Source organism: Myotis yumanensis, unplaced genomic scaffold, assembly GCF_028538775.1.
Source record: "Myotis yumanensis isolate MYYU_CA2020_CCGP unplaced genomic scaffold, mMyoYum1.0.hap1 SCAF_8, whole genome shotgun sequence".
NCBI lineage: Eukaryota > Metazoa > Chordata > Mammalia > Chiroptera > Vespertilionidae > Myotis > Myotis yumanensis.
This window is the reverse complement of record NW_027223759.1, coordinates 31,923,090-31,939,157: the sequence shown is the minus strand read 5'-3', so window position 1 is coordinate 31,939,157 and position 16,068 is coordinate 31,923,090. Positions and strand designations below refer to the sequence as shown.

General features: G+C 42.9%; 1 protein-coding gene and 1 pseudogene across 2 annotated transcripts in view; one reads left to right on the top strand and one right to left on the bottom strand.

The window, feature by feature from the left end:
- Positions 1-16,068, bottom strand: part of DGKD (diacylglycerol kinase delta) — a 112,867-nt gene that overhangs the window by 56,446 nt on the left and 40,353 nt on the right. The gene's annotated exons all lie outside the window — the stretch shown is intronic.
- On the top strand, positions 5,597-6,383 carry LOC139015122 (AP-2 complex subunit sigma pseudogene; annotated as a pseudogene).

Genomic DNA, 16,068 nt, shown 5'->3' with positions numbered 1-16,068 from the left:
CCAGCTCAATTCCTGGGCAGGGCACATACCTGGGTTCTGGTTTTGATTCCCAGCTGGGGAGGATATAGAAAGCAACCAATCGATGTTTCTCTCTCTCTCTCTCTCTCTCTCTCTCTCTCTCTCTCTCTCTCTCTCTCTCAGCATGTCCTCAGGTGAGGATTAAAAAAAAAAAAAAAGCCTACAACTAACATGATACTTAACACTGAAAGGCTGAATTCTTTCCTGTTAAGATTGGAAGAAAGGAAAGGACTACTGCTTCACTACTTCAACATTGTACTGGCAGCCTTGGCAATGAAGCAAGAGAATGAAATAAAAGGCATCTGGGTCAGAGGAAGTAAGACTGTCCCTACTTGCACATGCTGACTGTCTACATAGAAATATCTAGGAGATCTACAAAACAACTACTAGAACTGATAAGTTATTTTCCAAGGTCACAAAATCCATTATATTCTTATATTTTTGCAGTAAACACCTGGAAAATAATTTTTTAAATTTCATTTAATAGAAACAAAAATAAACTACATAGAAATGAATCTAACAAAAGATGTTAAAGATATCTACATGACAACTATAAAACTTTCTGAGAGAAATTTTTAAAAAGCTAAATAAATACATAGATATATCACATTCAAGAGAAACCTCACTGTTATTAAGATACCATTCTCCACAAACTGATTTATAGAGTCAATGCAATCTCAATCAAGATTCCAGGAGGACTTATTTTTTTAGAAATTGACAAATTAATATTAAAAGTCACATGAAAATGCAAAGGACTTGAAATAACAAAAGCAAGTTTAAGAAAGAACAAAGTTAAAAAAGAGAGAGATAAAGTAAAAAAGAAAGAACAAAGTTAGAGAAATTGCCCTGTGTTATTTCAACACATATTGTAAACTTACAGTAATCAATAAAATGTGGCATTAGGGTAAGTGTAGACATATAGATCAATGGAACAGAAGAGAAAGTCTGGAAATACACTCACAAATACATGGTCAACTGACCTGTATCAAAGGTATCAAGGTAATTCAATGGGGAAAGAAAAGTCGCTTCAACAAATGCTGCTGGAAAAATCGATCATATGAAAAAAATGAATATTAACTCTTACCTCACATTACACAAAAATTAACTGTACATCAATCACAATCCTAACTGTAAAACCTAAAACTACAAAACTTCTAGAAAAAGCTGAGGTAGAAAAAGGTTTCTTGAACAGAACACAAGAAGCATGAACTATAAAGAAAAAAAAAACTGATAAATTCAATGTCACCAAAAAGAAAGACACTATTCATCTGCAGATATCATTTTTAAAAAGGCAAGCCACAGATTTGGAAAACCATTGGCAAAACATATATCAAACAAAGTACTTATATCTAGAATGTGTGAAGAACTCTTACAACTCAATAATAAGATAAACAGTTCAATAGAAAAATGGGCAAGTGATTCTACCATATACTTTACAAAAGACAGACAAATGGCCAATAAACACATGAAAAGATGTTGATGTAATTTGTCACCATGGAAATGCAAATGAAAATTAAAACCACAATGAGATACCACTACATATATATTAGAACATCTATACTAATAAAAGGGTAATATGCTAATCAGATCAGATAGGCCGGACGTCTTCCGGACAAAGCCACAGCAACTGCGAGGGCCAAGGGCTGGTGGCATGGGAGAGGTGTCAGCACAGGCCGGTCCAGCACCACGGCCCCTTCCGCAGAGGCAGTGGGAGTGGAGGCTGCGCAGTCCCAGTCCCCGTGCTGCCCCTTCCGCAGAGACAGCCACAGAGGCAGCGGCTCAGGCCTGGTCCTGGCGCCATGCCTCCAGAGGCTGGACAGAGTGCAACCTGCTGTGCTTCAACCCCACAGCCCCCTCCCCAGCCGGCCTGGCCCCAGATCGCCCCTCACCCACCAGTGGGCCGGGGGGGGGGGGGGGGGGGGGGCCGGCAGGGCCAGCGCTAAGAAGCAAGGGCTGAGAGCCGGCAGCAGCGGCAGCAGCAGAGTGATGGGGGCGGCACCTTCCCCTGATCGGCCCTGTTGCCTCCCACAGAGGGAGGCCAGACTGCAGCTTAGGCCCGCTCCCCACGGGATCGGGCCTCAGCCGTCAGTAGGACATCCCCTGAGGGCTCCCAAACTGTGAGAGGGGGCAGGTCGGGCTGAGCGACACCCCCCCCCCCACCCCCGCCGCCCCCGCAGTGCACAAATTTTCATGCACCAGGCCTCTAGTGTGAAATAAAAAGACCGACCACACCAAGAGTTGGTGTGGAGCAACTGGAACTATAGGTGGGAATGTTATGTTCCAAGCATTTTGGGAAACAGTGGAGCAGTTTCTTAAAAAGTTAAACATACACCTACTATATGACCCAGCAATTCTGCTACTAAGTATTTACCCAAGGGAAATGAAAAGATACCTCCACACACAGACATATGCTATTATATGAATGCTCATGAACAGCTTTATTTGCAATAGCTCTAAACTAGAAACAGCTCAAACACCCACCAACAGGTAAATGGATCAACAAATTATGGAAAAGGAACATATTATTGATATACCTGATAAGGAAAATTTCAAAATCATTATACTGAGCCAAAGCAACCAGACATTTTTTAAAAAGAACATACTACCATTATTCAACTTACACAGAACTCTAAAAAATACAAACTAATCTTCAAAAACAGAAATGTTTGCTTGTGGATCGAGGGGTAGAGAGGGAAAGATTATAAGGAAATTTGGGGGACTAAATGCTTGTTATCCTTACTGCGATTACAGTTTCAATAGGTGGTGTGTTTATGTGTGGACTCATCAAGCTGTACATTTCAAATAGTGCAGGTCACTGTACAGCAATTATGCCTCAACCAAGTTATAAAATATTTTTAATGTTTACATATCTTAGTGTACTGGAATATTCTTTAAAAGACAGGGTGAACCTTTTTCTGAATGACTAAAGTGACCATATAATTTATCACTCAAGCCAGGAAACTTCTGCAAGTCAAAGTGGGTGCTAAGAATCATTAATAGGTGTTAACTCATCTACAACAGGGTGTGTGAACAGGCAGTGCCCTGGACAAACCAGCACTATGACTCTGGGAACAACAAATACCCACTCTATTCCTTGGTGTGATTAGATACTTCTTGATAAAGCGAACCATAAAGTTCATTTCTCAGAAGACAGAACCAGAGCTGGCAACAGCCTCCAGGCTCAGCTATGCCTGGGCCCTTATTTTCCAGACAAGGAAGTGGTCCTGCTTTTCAGTGTCAGGGACAGGAAAGACACAAGGGCTCCTGCCTCAAGGTCAGTGTCCCTACAGCCATTCCACTGATGAGGTGGGGACCACCCCCATGCCCATTTTCCAAATGTCTAATTACTCTGACCCACTGTCTTTAGACCTTTGCAGCCAGTGAAGGCTATAGAGAAGAAGGCACCCTGACACTAACCAGCTTTTCTAATACACATCCAGGGATGGAGGTGAGCCTGGGAATAGCCATGGAGTCGCCCCGAGTAGGGCGCCTTATCTGAGCACCTCCACATTGGGTGGAGATCTTAAGGTTTAGCTAAACATCCTGTACAGAACTAGTACGGCTCCTACAGTCCTCCACCATCTGGAGGGGGGAAAAGGCAGGGGGTGGGGGAAAAATCCCATGTTTTATTTTTGATTTTACATTTCAAACCAGGTGCGTCAGCTTTGGAGGGGAGAAATTACTGAGTCAATAAATAATAGTACAGCCTCCCCACCAAAGAGCAGGGAATTACCTTACTTTAATAAATTGTTTCAAGGAAATAAAAGATCTCACCACTCAACATGCTCTGAAATACCAGCTCATTCTGGTACAGAATGATATCATTTTCCCAACTTTCAAGGAAAAAAACAGCCAAACAGGACTTGGCCCAGTCAAATCCCTGGCATATTTATCAAAGAATACTGGGTAAAGAAAGACTAAAATTATTAATTTCCTAGAAACACAAAGAAAAAACTTTAATCAAATCCATGTACTTTCTCCATTTTTTTTTTTTTTCTCAAAGAACTCTTTGCTTTACAAAAGTACAATAGTCAAATTATAGTCTGTCAACTATCTATTTTTTTAGGTTTGGGTTTCCTGTCATTAGGAAATAAAGACAATTAGAAGTATTAATAATTAACACACATACATACATACATATACACACACATATATAACACATACATGCGCACACACACAAACAGTATTGTGAAAATAGCTTGGACTTCACAAATTTCCCTACTCGCTAATAACACACAACCCAGACAACTCCTCTTCTCCCACCCCCAACTCTGAATCCACTTAATAGACACCACAATTGGTTCCACTGCTCACCAGCCAGGCTGTCAGCAGAAGACAGTGTCTTCTCTCTCTGCCTGCTTGGAACAATTGTAAGAACTGAATCCCAAGCGCTCACGTGGAGTCCCTGGCTCTGCAGACCATCTGTGCCACAGAGCAGGTGCTGCTTCAGCAAAACCCCACACTTAGCAAACACACAGCCACCAACTGGGCTCGATGCCTGCTTCTTCCTGCTTCTTGAAACTGAGAACACAGATTATAAAGCATAGAATTTGCTGGATTAACTTCCTTCTGCAGTTGCCCTTTCAGTCCTGCTCTACTGTCCAAGATGTGTTTTAACAATCACAGCATTTAATTCACTAAGCACCTACTATGTGCCTGGTGCTTGCCCCACCACCATGAGCAAGGTAGTACTGCCCCCACTGTGCTAATGGGAGGATGAAGCAACAGGTGTTAAGAACTGAGATCCCACAGCTGACAGCTGGCACAGCCAGGACGTGAGGTCAGGCTCTCCTGGAGCCCTCCACGTGACCAGGAACTGGGTGGGCTCACTCATGGCAGGGAGCCTAGGCGGCAGGTGCTGCTTCCCTAACGTAGAGCTTCCCAGCTGGCAGGGCTTCTGGCCTAAGAGGACTTATGAGACAGTCCAACCCACAAGTCCAACTCTCCCATCCCAGATCCTGGCCAGCAGTCAAAAAAATTAGGAAGAGTTTTTCCATGCAAGGAAATTTGCCAATTATATATATAGCTTTTCCTCTCTCCAAGCCAAAATGACCAGCCCAGGGGTTTTGCCCAGGAAGTACCTGAGCTCCAAACAAGCTGAGAGGGAAAATTGATGTTGAAATCTGGGTAAAGGTCATGGATCCTCACCAAAGGAGCAGCCCTGACCACACCACAGACTGACATCTGCTGGAAACAGCGTGAGAAACAGGTCTGCAGTTTCACCCTTTGCAGGCTTAATAAGGAACTTTCATTCATTCAACAAACATGATTGCCAAGTAGATAAGATTTTAAAAACTAGAAATATTACTTAAACCATCACATAGCTTCCTTTTTATTTAGAGTAATAAAAAACAGGGAAAATACAAGGAAAACCAAATGCAATTAAAATGTAAGGTAATTAAACAAAGGCGTCTTATATTTTTAATCACACTTGGTTTTCTTTATATTTCATTTTTCCTGTTTACAGTAGTGCAGCCTGCGAACTCTTAAGGATAACAATTCTTTCCGGATATCTATTCTGCAACTGCAGTTTTTTAGAAGTCTAGAAAACTGACTTCAGCCTGGATCCCCCAACACCTTGCAGAGCGGGAGTGGCCCAGTCACCGCGGGACCGGGGCAGCTGGGGTCCAGACGGGGGTCGCCATGATCCGCTTCATCCTCATCCAGAACAGAGCGGGCAAGACGCGCCTAGCCAAGTGGTACATGCAGTTTGATGACGATGAGAAGCAGAAGTTGATCGAGGAGGTGCACGCCGTGCTCACGGTCCGAGATGCCAAACACACCAACTTCGTGGAGTTCCGGAACTTCAAGATCATTTACCGACGCTATGCCGGCCTCTACTTCTGCATCTGCGTGGACGTCAACGACAACAACCTGGCCTACCTGGAGGCCATCCACAACTTCGTGGAGGTCCTAAACGAATATTTCCACAACGTCTGTGAACTGGACCTGGTGTTCAATTTTTACAAGGTTTACACGGTCGTGGACGAGATGTTCCTGGCCAGCAAGATCCGCGAGACCAGCCAGACGAAGGTGCTGAAACAGCTGCTGATGCTCCAGTCCCTGGAGTGAGCGGCGGCCCCTGCGCCCCAGCCTCCCATGGACTTGCCTGCTCGCTTCCCCGTTCCAGGCCCGGGGCCTGCCCCGGAGCCCCTCCCTCAGCTGCCCAGGAGGAAGCACCCAGCTGGGTCTGGGCCGCAAGGGAGGAGACTGCACCCCACTGCCTCTGGGCCCCAGCTGCGGGCGGAGGCCACCTCGTGTGTATTGCGTAACCGTGCCATTGTCGTGTGACACCGTGAGTGCGTGTGTGGAGCCCCCAATAAACCTGTGGTCCCCTCCTGAAAAAAAAAGAAAAGAAAAAAAAAGAAAACTGACTTCATCTGAAATCCTTTGGAATCCCTTTAAATCAGAATAACTGCTGTGTTAGCAAGTTGAACCCTATCACATTCCTATTAGTAGTGATGAGTGGTGGTGGAGATAAAAGCCAGAAATATTTAGAGTGCACTTTTTGCAAACCTAATAAAATGACCTGTGAGATGGATCAGTATTATCCCCAGTTCACAGATGAGAAAATGAAGCCTTAAAAGATGAAGCGTCTTACCCTAAGTCACACAGTTAACAAAGAACACGTTTATAATATCTCACGAAACTTCTGGGTACCATAAAATATTTCAACAATATCACTTGGGGAAAAGGAAGTTATAACACAGGCATGAAAGACCAGTCCTCTCTTTGTACAACATGGTTATTCTGACATGGTCATTGCAGGGCAATCACTAGGATGATGCTAGGAGTGAAGCCTGCTAGATCCCCATCCCAACAGCCATATGGAGTCATGCAAGATTTCAACCTGGTATTTTGCAGAAGCCAGCCTTCTAAACCTGTATATCCTACATGAGAATATAACTCTCATTCAATTTACACTGAAGCTTATATGTTATACTTGTGTGTGTGCATATATAAAAAAACATATTTTTGTGCCACGACCCCTTTTGGCAGTCTGATAAAGCCTATACAAACCTTCTCAGAATGTCTCTAAATATAGAAAATGAAATACTTAGGACTGCAATGGAAACTAATTTTAATAAAATATAGTCATATCCACAGACTCTTTAGAAAGTGGGGAAACCCATGAACCTAAGCTACAAACCCCTGCCAGGCTACATAGTCTTCTCTCCTCCCTGTCTCCCATCTCCCAAAAGGGGACATGGGCGTGACTGGCACTCTGCAGCATCTTGAACCAGGAGAATCAAATTCTGGGAGGACCCAGATGCCCTGGAGGACTGCCATACTGAACAAGAACTACCTTCTTTTTGCATGGAAGAATGAACTTCGCATGTTTACACCATTCTTATCTTGACATTTTTTCCTACAAGCAGATGCAGTGGGTTGAATGATGGCCTCCCAAAAGATATGTCCATGATGCTGTAATTCCCAGAACCTGTGCCTATGAGCTTATTTGGAAGAGTCTTTGCAAATGTAATTAAGGATCTTGGGATAAAATCATCCTGGATTATCTGGGTGGGCCCTAAATCAATGACTAGTGTCAATGATAAGACAAGACACAGGGGAAAGAGGAGACAGCCATATGAAGATGGAGGAGAGACTAGGCAGCGGTTCTCAACCTGTGGGTCGCGAACAATGAAAATACATCCTGCATATCAGATATTTACATTACGATTCATAACAGTAGCAAAATTACAGTTATAAAGTAGCAACGAAAATAATTTTATGGTTGGGGGTCACCACACATGAGGAACTGTATTAAAGGGTGGCGGTATTAGGAAGGTTGAGGACCACTGGTAGAGTGATGTGGCCACAAGTCAAGGAACACCTGGAGCCACCAGACGCTGGAGGAGGTGAGAAACAGGATCTCCCCTAGGACGTCAGGAGGGAGTGCAGCCTTGCTGACACCTGGATTTCAGACTTCTAGCCTCCAGAGGTGTGAGGGAATACACTTCTGTTGCATAAGCCATATGGCAATTTGTTATGGCAGCCCTAGGAAATTAACAGGGCAGCGGGACCTATTTCTAATGAACACATTTTTATGATTTTCTAAACATTAACTACTAAGAATTACACATAAATTCCCTTTTGTGTATGCAGTGTTAAATATAACGTTATGCAGAAGCAACTTTCTAACATGTATATGTTAGACTTAATTCTCATTCAGTTTATACTGAAAACCCTCTTTATTTTCAATCTCCTCTTTATTTGACCAATCCATTTTCCTGAAATTTAAAAATAAACCTGGGGCATGTATTTTCCTCCGTTTTGTTCTTCTATGACACCAACAAGTATTCAGTCCTCACTTTCCGCCCTCTGCCCAAGCTCTTCCGTCCCCTCCAACCACCCCCTCACCCTTCACCCCAGCACATTCCAACTTCTCCACCACCATTCTCTGGGCCATACTGCCTGGACAGCAGATGTTCCATCCAGCTTTCTGTTCACGTTTCTTCCTCCACCAGCTCGGTCACTTAATGCCAGGGTCCCTTGATCTGTCCACTTTCTCATCATCAAACCCAGCCCGGTCTCCTCTATTCCTTTATCACAGGTGACATACTCACCAGAGATTCTGGGGGGTTAGAATACACGAAAGAGCCCATCATGATCCATCTAAAACAATGTAAGTAGAAGCAGGAATACAGAAGTACTCATGCCCAAAAGTGAAGCTATAAGCCACAACCAAACCCAAATCAAATAGAGCAGAAAAAGTTTTATCTTCTCAACTTCAAGGGCAGGTGACAGAGGTGAAAAGATGGAGCACAGGCCATCCTCTCAGGGAAAACTGCCCCCTTCCTGGGAAGGGGGCTCAGCATCAGAGCTGCTCTGCTGGGGAGACTACATGCATTTTCCCAAATGTCCTTCCTGGGACCTACTAGTAAGATACTCACTCTAGGAAGAGTATCAACAGGAAAAATGAAAACCATACTTAGTCCCTAAATACTTTGAGGAGTAAGTAAAGTTTGATCATTTATGACACATCTGTCTACACAATGAATTATCTGCAACTATAAAAACGATCATTACAGACTCCTGAGGTAGAAACATTTATGATGAAATAATAAAGCAAAAATATAAATTATACGGGTACATACATGACGTGTGATTTACATATGTATCACTTAGTGTTTGCCTATAAAATAAAAAGTCTGAAGGGAACTTGGAAAAAAGAAGCAGCTGCTGAGCTACTGTGGGATCTTTTTTTCCCCCTATTTAAATCTCCTCTAAGATCATTACTTATTATTTGAACACTTCAGGAAATAAATAAGCAGCCCCCTCTGTGGCCTCGGGTACCTGGGACACACTGCTAGTCTGTCGGATCTCTGAACTCGAGGCACCTGCCGGCTCTTCCCAGGCTGTTCTGTAAGAGACAGTCTCCTCTCAGGTCCAGCTCACATGTCCCCTTCTGGGAAGCTTCCATTCCCCAGCCCCACCTCCCCAGCCCCTCTCTATTTTGAAACTTCTTCTTGTCACAGGGACTATAATTATTTCTTTTCATGTCCAACAGGCTGTGAAGTCCCTAATCACAGGGAAAGTATTTATCCACCTCTGTCTGCCCTCAGGCACTCAGGGTTTGCCACAACACAGTATTGTTAAAAGAAGGAACGAGTCTTTCTACATCATGCATTTTTTTCCAGTTGGTTTCTGTTTGATTTTAGCAATTAGGTTGCCAGGGTAAAGCCATAATTGTTGTCCCATATTCCTATATTCTCCAGGGGTAAAGAAGTTTTCAAACTGTCAAACTTGTTGGAAACACACACATACACACACACACACACAGTAGGGAGCCGGCTCCTCCCACGGGTTCAATCCCCAGTCAGGGAAGTTCCTGGCTCCTGCTCACTCCGGCACTCAAGGTGTGGGTAAGTGGGTACAGCTAATCTATGGGGCTGGCCCACAGGATCTGCCACAATAATGAACATTTATCCCGCAGGGCTTTGCAAAGAAGAAACGACTCAACATTCTCTCTGAACAGAAATGAGCAAGGAGGTGATTTCGAGCTCCCACTGACTGGCACAGCAGGGTGTATCTTGCACAGGGGACAGCAAGTGTGAAAGGCAAGAGGTAAGTAGGTGTGTGTGACCAAGTGCACAGATCACTAGGAGCCTGTGCTCATGCAGTGTCACCTAAGTGTCCCAAAGGTGGCTACACTTCAAAATCATGGAAAGTGGTCCTGGCCAGTTAGTTGAGCGCCATTTCATGTACCAAAGGGTGTCAGGCACATGCCTGAGTTGTGGGTTCAATCCCCAGTCAGGGTGCATACAGGAGGCAGCCAATTGATGGTTCTCTCTCACATCAATGTTTCTCTCTCTCTCCACCCCCCCCTCTCCAAAATCAATAAAAATATGTTTTTAAAAAATCATGGAAAACTTAAACAAATCATCCCTGTGTAAAACAGCACCAGAATCTCTGGGGATGGTGCCACGAACCATTTTTAAGTAACACTGCTCAGGCACAGCCAAGTTTGGGAACCACTGCCCCAAAGGAGCAGAGGCCACGGTGTGAACAGGGAGATCTTACCAAAGAGAAAATTTTTGCCCTACCTTTGAAGAATGGACAGATCTATAGAGAGAACTGGGGAGAGGGCTCCAGATGGAGGGGCCCCATGAAGACCAGGTGACTTGTACACAGGGCAGTCATTCCCTACAAAGGGCAGAGGCTTGGCTAGAGCAGGTCTGTGTTGGGCAGGAGGGTAGGATGATGGGAGCACAGATCCCTGGACTGCATTAGGTAAGAAATGAGGAGGCACCAGATGAGTTAGTGCTTTTAACAATGAGCAGAATGATTCTTTTTAATGGTTTTATATTTCAGATATATTCCAATAAAACTTGTCTTTTCTCTTTAAGGTCCAACTCAACTGCAGTTGCTGCCATGACCCAAAGGGTAAAAGTGAACAGTCAGCTACACTAGGCCCAGTGAAATCTGGAGTAATCCACAGTGACTTGTTTAATTAAAAGTTATTATTCAACAAACAGAAGAAGTATGTGATATTTCATTTAAGTAATATAAGTAAACCAAACTAAAATAAAAACTTCCAATTAAGTACCAAATGACATAATAAATTATTTGGTAACTGCTTTCAATTAACTCATTGAATAGAGTGCCTATAATCATGCTGCTCAGTCAACTGTGACTGCGGTGGACCTAGAGGCCCCCTGTGGGAGGGTGTCCAATCCCCAACCAATGTATGCCTCAGCCAAACCCAGGGCCAATGTGTCGCCCAACGCCAGCACCACAACCTGAGGGGTCTGAGGCGTAAGGCTCAGACAAGTCCCCCACGACATAGAGCAACAAGTGGGTGGTGGTATGACAGCAAGTGGGAGGGCCACACTGAATGAAGTGAAGAGCTCCAGGGAGTGAAACTTCCATCAAGAGCCACCATCTTCACCTAGCCGGTGTGGCTCAGCGGTTGAGCACTGAACCAGGAACCAAGAGGTCACTGGTTTAATTCCCGGTCAGGGCACATGCCAAGTTGCGGGCTCAATCCCCAGTAGAGGGTGTGCAGAAGGCAGCTGATCGATGTTTCTATCGCTCTATCCCTCTCCCTTCCTCTCTCTCTAAAAATAAATATAGGAGAAAAAAAAAGCCACTGTCCTCTGTCAGGCAATGTGGGCCATCCTCTGCCCACATTGTGGGCATGAATGTCTCACAATCCCCACATGCTCCAGGCACCTTGCCCTTCAAGGGACACAGGCCAGGTTGCAGCCTACACCTGCCTGCCCTCAGCCTTTGACCTGCTTCCTGCAACCCATCAGGAGCACCTGTCTGCCTCAGATGACGAGCTCCTTGTCCTACTAAGTTTAGAAAAACTTCACGAAATTGAATTCCACTAATTCTGCCTCCTCAAAAAGAACAGAGCCTTGGACACCAGCCACCATGAAGTCAGTCTCTGAGGTGAAGAGGTCTAGTTTCTGAAACTGGAAGGGGTTAGCAATAGGTTCCTGGTAAAGGGAGAGTACGGAGCTGCCTGAGTCTCGCCATGTGCAATGTGACCAGATGCTTTCTAGGAAGCCATCTACCATGGACTGCTCAATTCCCCAGTGTTCTTCAATACAGTTATTGAATTCCCAAGTCATGCAAAACAAAGAATGGCACTGGTAACCTCATGGCTCCAGCCAAACTTCCACATCCCTTGCCTGGCCACAGTAAAGGACCCTGCTGACCTCCTCACACGTATTCTGGCCACCTCTTCTCTGCAGATCTAGTCTCCAGCAGCAGCCAGAATCAGAACAAATACCACTCCTAGCTTTAAAAATCTTAATGGCTTCCCAATACATTTAGAAAAAAAAAGTCTTAATCCCCTCAAAGCCAAGAAAGTACTACACCCCTGACTTCTGCCTACCTCACACATCTGTTCCCTCTGACAGGAACCACTTGCACCTAAGACACTTGGCATCACTGGCCATAATCCTCCTTAGCCCGGAAGGCCTTCCCTGACCCCGCCCCCCACTGCAGCCAAGCTCTCCTTGATGGCCTGCTGTTCCTGCATCGGCACTACCTGCCGCCCTGTGGCACTGTATGCTGCATCAAGGAAAGCCTGGGCCACTGAAAGCATTCTGCTGAGTGACATCAGTGACAACAACAGGGCCCAAATCATCCTGAAACTAGTGCTGACAAAGTCACTCTTCAACAAGTACTTATGAGCACCTACTTTGTGCTGGCACCTGGGGAAAGCTGTGAACGAAACAGACAAAAATCCATGACAGCATTATAACAAAACAAAATAAGCCAAATGGACTCAGTGATGACTCTCAGGGAGAGATGCCAGGGGTGGGGGGGCACTGTGAGAACCGAGGTATGGTGTACCCCACCACTTTTGTTTTTGCTGCATTTTGAAACTTTAAGTAACAGTAAAGGAGGTGATGACATTTCATCAAGTCTTTATTAAAATAGGACTTAAGTTAAAAGTGATGAAAGCACTGCTCTTGGTGGTATCTCAGTGGTTAGAGCACCTGCCCAAGCAATGAAGGGTCTCAGGCTCGATTCCCAGTCAAGGGCACATGGGTGTGGGAGACAACCAATAGATGTGTCCCTCTCTTATCAATATTTCTCTCTTTTTCTTTCTCTCTCTCTCTCTCTCTCCTCCCCTCTCATCCCTCCCTCCCTTATACTCTCTCTAAAAAAAAGAAGAAAAAAATCAATGGAAAAAATATCCTCGGGTGAGGATTAAAAAAATAAAGGTGTGAAAAAAAAATAAAATGTGAGACATAGAGAAAACAAGTAATAATATGTGTTAAATTTATACCCAAGTACAAGAGTATCTAAATTAAGTATAGATTTGCCAAAACCGGTTTGGCTCGGTGGATAGAGCGTTGGCCTGCGGACTGAAAGGTCCCAGGTTCGATTCCGGTCAAGGGCATATACCTTGGTTGTGGGCACATCCCCAGTAGGAGGTGTGCAGGAGGCAGCTGATCGATGTTTCTCTCTCATCGATGTTTCTAGCTTCTCTATCCCTCTCCCTTCCTCTCTGTAAAAAATCAATAAAAATATATTTAAATTAAGTATAGATTAAACATAATCCAGTTAAAGACATAATCAAATTAAATATACAATAATATTAAAATCACAAAACTATATACTGCTTACAAGAATCACACATTAAATAAAAACAAAGATGTTGAAAGTAAAAGGATGGAAAATTATATACCATTACTTATAATGCAATTACTAGCCAAAATAAAGCTATTGTAGCTATAATAACATCAAAGTAAACTTTAAGGCAAAAAACATTAAGATTGATAATAATGGTTATTTCATAATAAAAGGGTCAACCTAGTAAGAATATAAAATAATTCTAAATCTGTATGGACTCAATAATAACCCTCCAAATATATAAAGCAAAAATTAACAGAAAGAAAACAAAAACAGATAAGACTACAATCACAATAGGATATTTTAATATATCTCACTCGATAACTAATAGGACAAGCAGAAAATAAATCAGATTATAAAAGATTTGAGAAAAATGTCTAAACTTGTGTCCTAATCAACAAAATAAAGAATTACTGCCGGGCCGTTGTGGCTCAATGGTTGAGCATTGAACCATGCACCAGGAGATCACTGGTTCAATTCCCTGTCAGAGCACATACCTGGATTGTGGGCTGGATCCCCAATAGGGGGCGCACAGGAGGCAGGCAATCAATGTAGATGTTTCTCATTTTTGTTTCTATTTCTCTCTCCCTCTCCCTTCCTTTCTCTCTCTAAAAACATTTGATTTTTTAAATGCTATTTTTAAAATATATATTTTATTGATTTTTTTACAGAGAGGAAGGGAGGAGAGGGTTAGAGAGCTAGAAATATCGATGAGAGAAACATCGATTCAGCTGCTTCCTGCCCGCTCCCTACTGGGGATGTGCCCGCAACCAAGGTACATGCCCTTGACCGGAATCGAACCTGGGACCCTTCAGTCCGCAGGCCGACGCTTTATCCACTGAGCCAAACCGGTCAAGGGCTAAATGCTATTTTTTTAAAAAAGATAAAGAACTACTATCCAAGTTCTGTTCAAATGCACATGGAACATTTATAAAAACCAACAGGTATTAAAGTCTCGATAATTTCAAAAGATTAGAATCACAGACTCTGTTCTCTGATCACAGTAAAATTAAGCTACAAATCAGTAATAATACAACTAGAAAAATTCCCCACATGCCATTAAATCAGGAATTACATCAGAAACAGACACAAAAGAATATACATTATGAGTCAATTTACATCAAATACCTAAAACAATCAAAACTCATCTACAGTATCAGAAGTCAGGACAGTTGTTACATGTGGGAAGGGGAGCTTCCGGGGAACTGGATACATTCTATCACCTGATCTGCATAGTGGTTACACAACAAACTCTGTACTCATATTTATACACTTTTTGGTATGGAAGTCATATTTTTTTTTAATTTTTTTAAATTGATTTTTAGAAAGAGAGAAAGGAAGGGGGATAGAAAGATAGAAACATCGATGAGAGAGGAACAGGCTGCCTCCTGCACCCAACCTCAGTAAGGATTCAGCCCACAACCTGGGCATGTGCCCTGACCAGGAATCGAACTGGAGACCTCTTGGTTCCTGGGTCAATGCTCAACTGCTGAGCCACCGCAGCCAGGCTGGAAGTCACATTTCAATTTAAAAATTTATTTAAAATATATAGTTTCAATAAAACAGAAATGCTGCTTTAACAAACTCCTTTGAAAAATTATGGTAGTAAAAATATACCTTCAGCACAAATCTGTAATCCTAAAGCTGAAAATAATTTTAAAATGTGTTAGGCCCTGGCCGGGTGGCTCAGTTGGTAGGAATGTCGTCTGGTGCAACAAAAGGCTACAGACTCCATTCCTGGTCAGGACACATATCTAAGGTTACAGGTTCAATTCCCCGGTTGGACCAATGTTCCTCTCTCTCTCCCCTTACCCCTCTCTCTCTCTCTCTAAAAATCAATAAAAAACATATCCTCAGATGAAAATTGAGAAAAAATAACAGAATTAATTAATCAATTAAAAATAATAAATAAAATAAATAAATAGATGTTAGATAATGAAAAACATTTTACCTGGTAACATCAGCACACTGTTAGTGTATGAAATCTAGTAAAAAAAAAAAAAAAAAAGAGCACTACAACTATTATAGCCCCTGAGGGCAAAGAGTGAGAGAAAAAGGTAACTTTGAACCCTACAAATACTCTACTATCTAAAAGCACATGAAAAAAATCATTTCATAACGAGAAATACAGATGGCCAATGGACCGCAAGGAATGTTTGAGCTCAACTCACTTTAATCATTGAAGAAGAAAATTGCCATTTTTAAACTATCAAAGTGGCAAAGATATTCTAAAATGTGAACACATGGTATTTGTAAAAGGATAGAAAAATAAGCATTTTCATGAAATCTTATTGATATTTCTAAGGGAATTTGGCAATAATATACCAAGTCTTTTAGTCTTCATAGAAAAGCATTAACATGTTTAATCATCAAAAGCATAGAATTTCATGTTATTGCAGAGGCTGAGACATGAAGCTGGTAAATCCCCTTTTCTTTCTCGTCATGTTGCTGTGT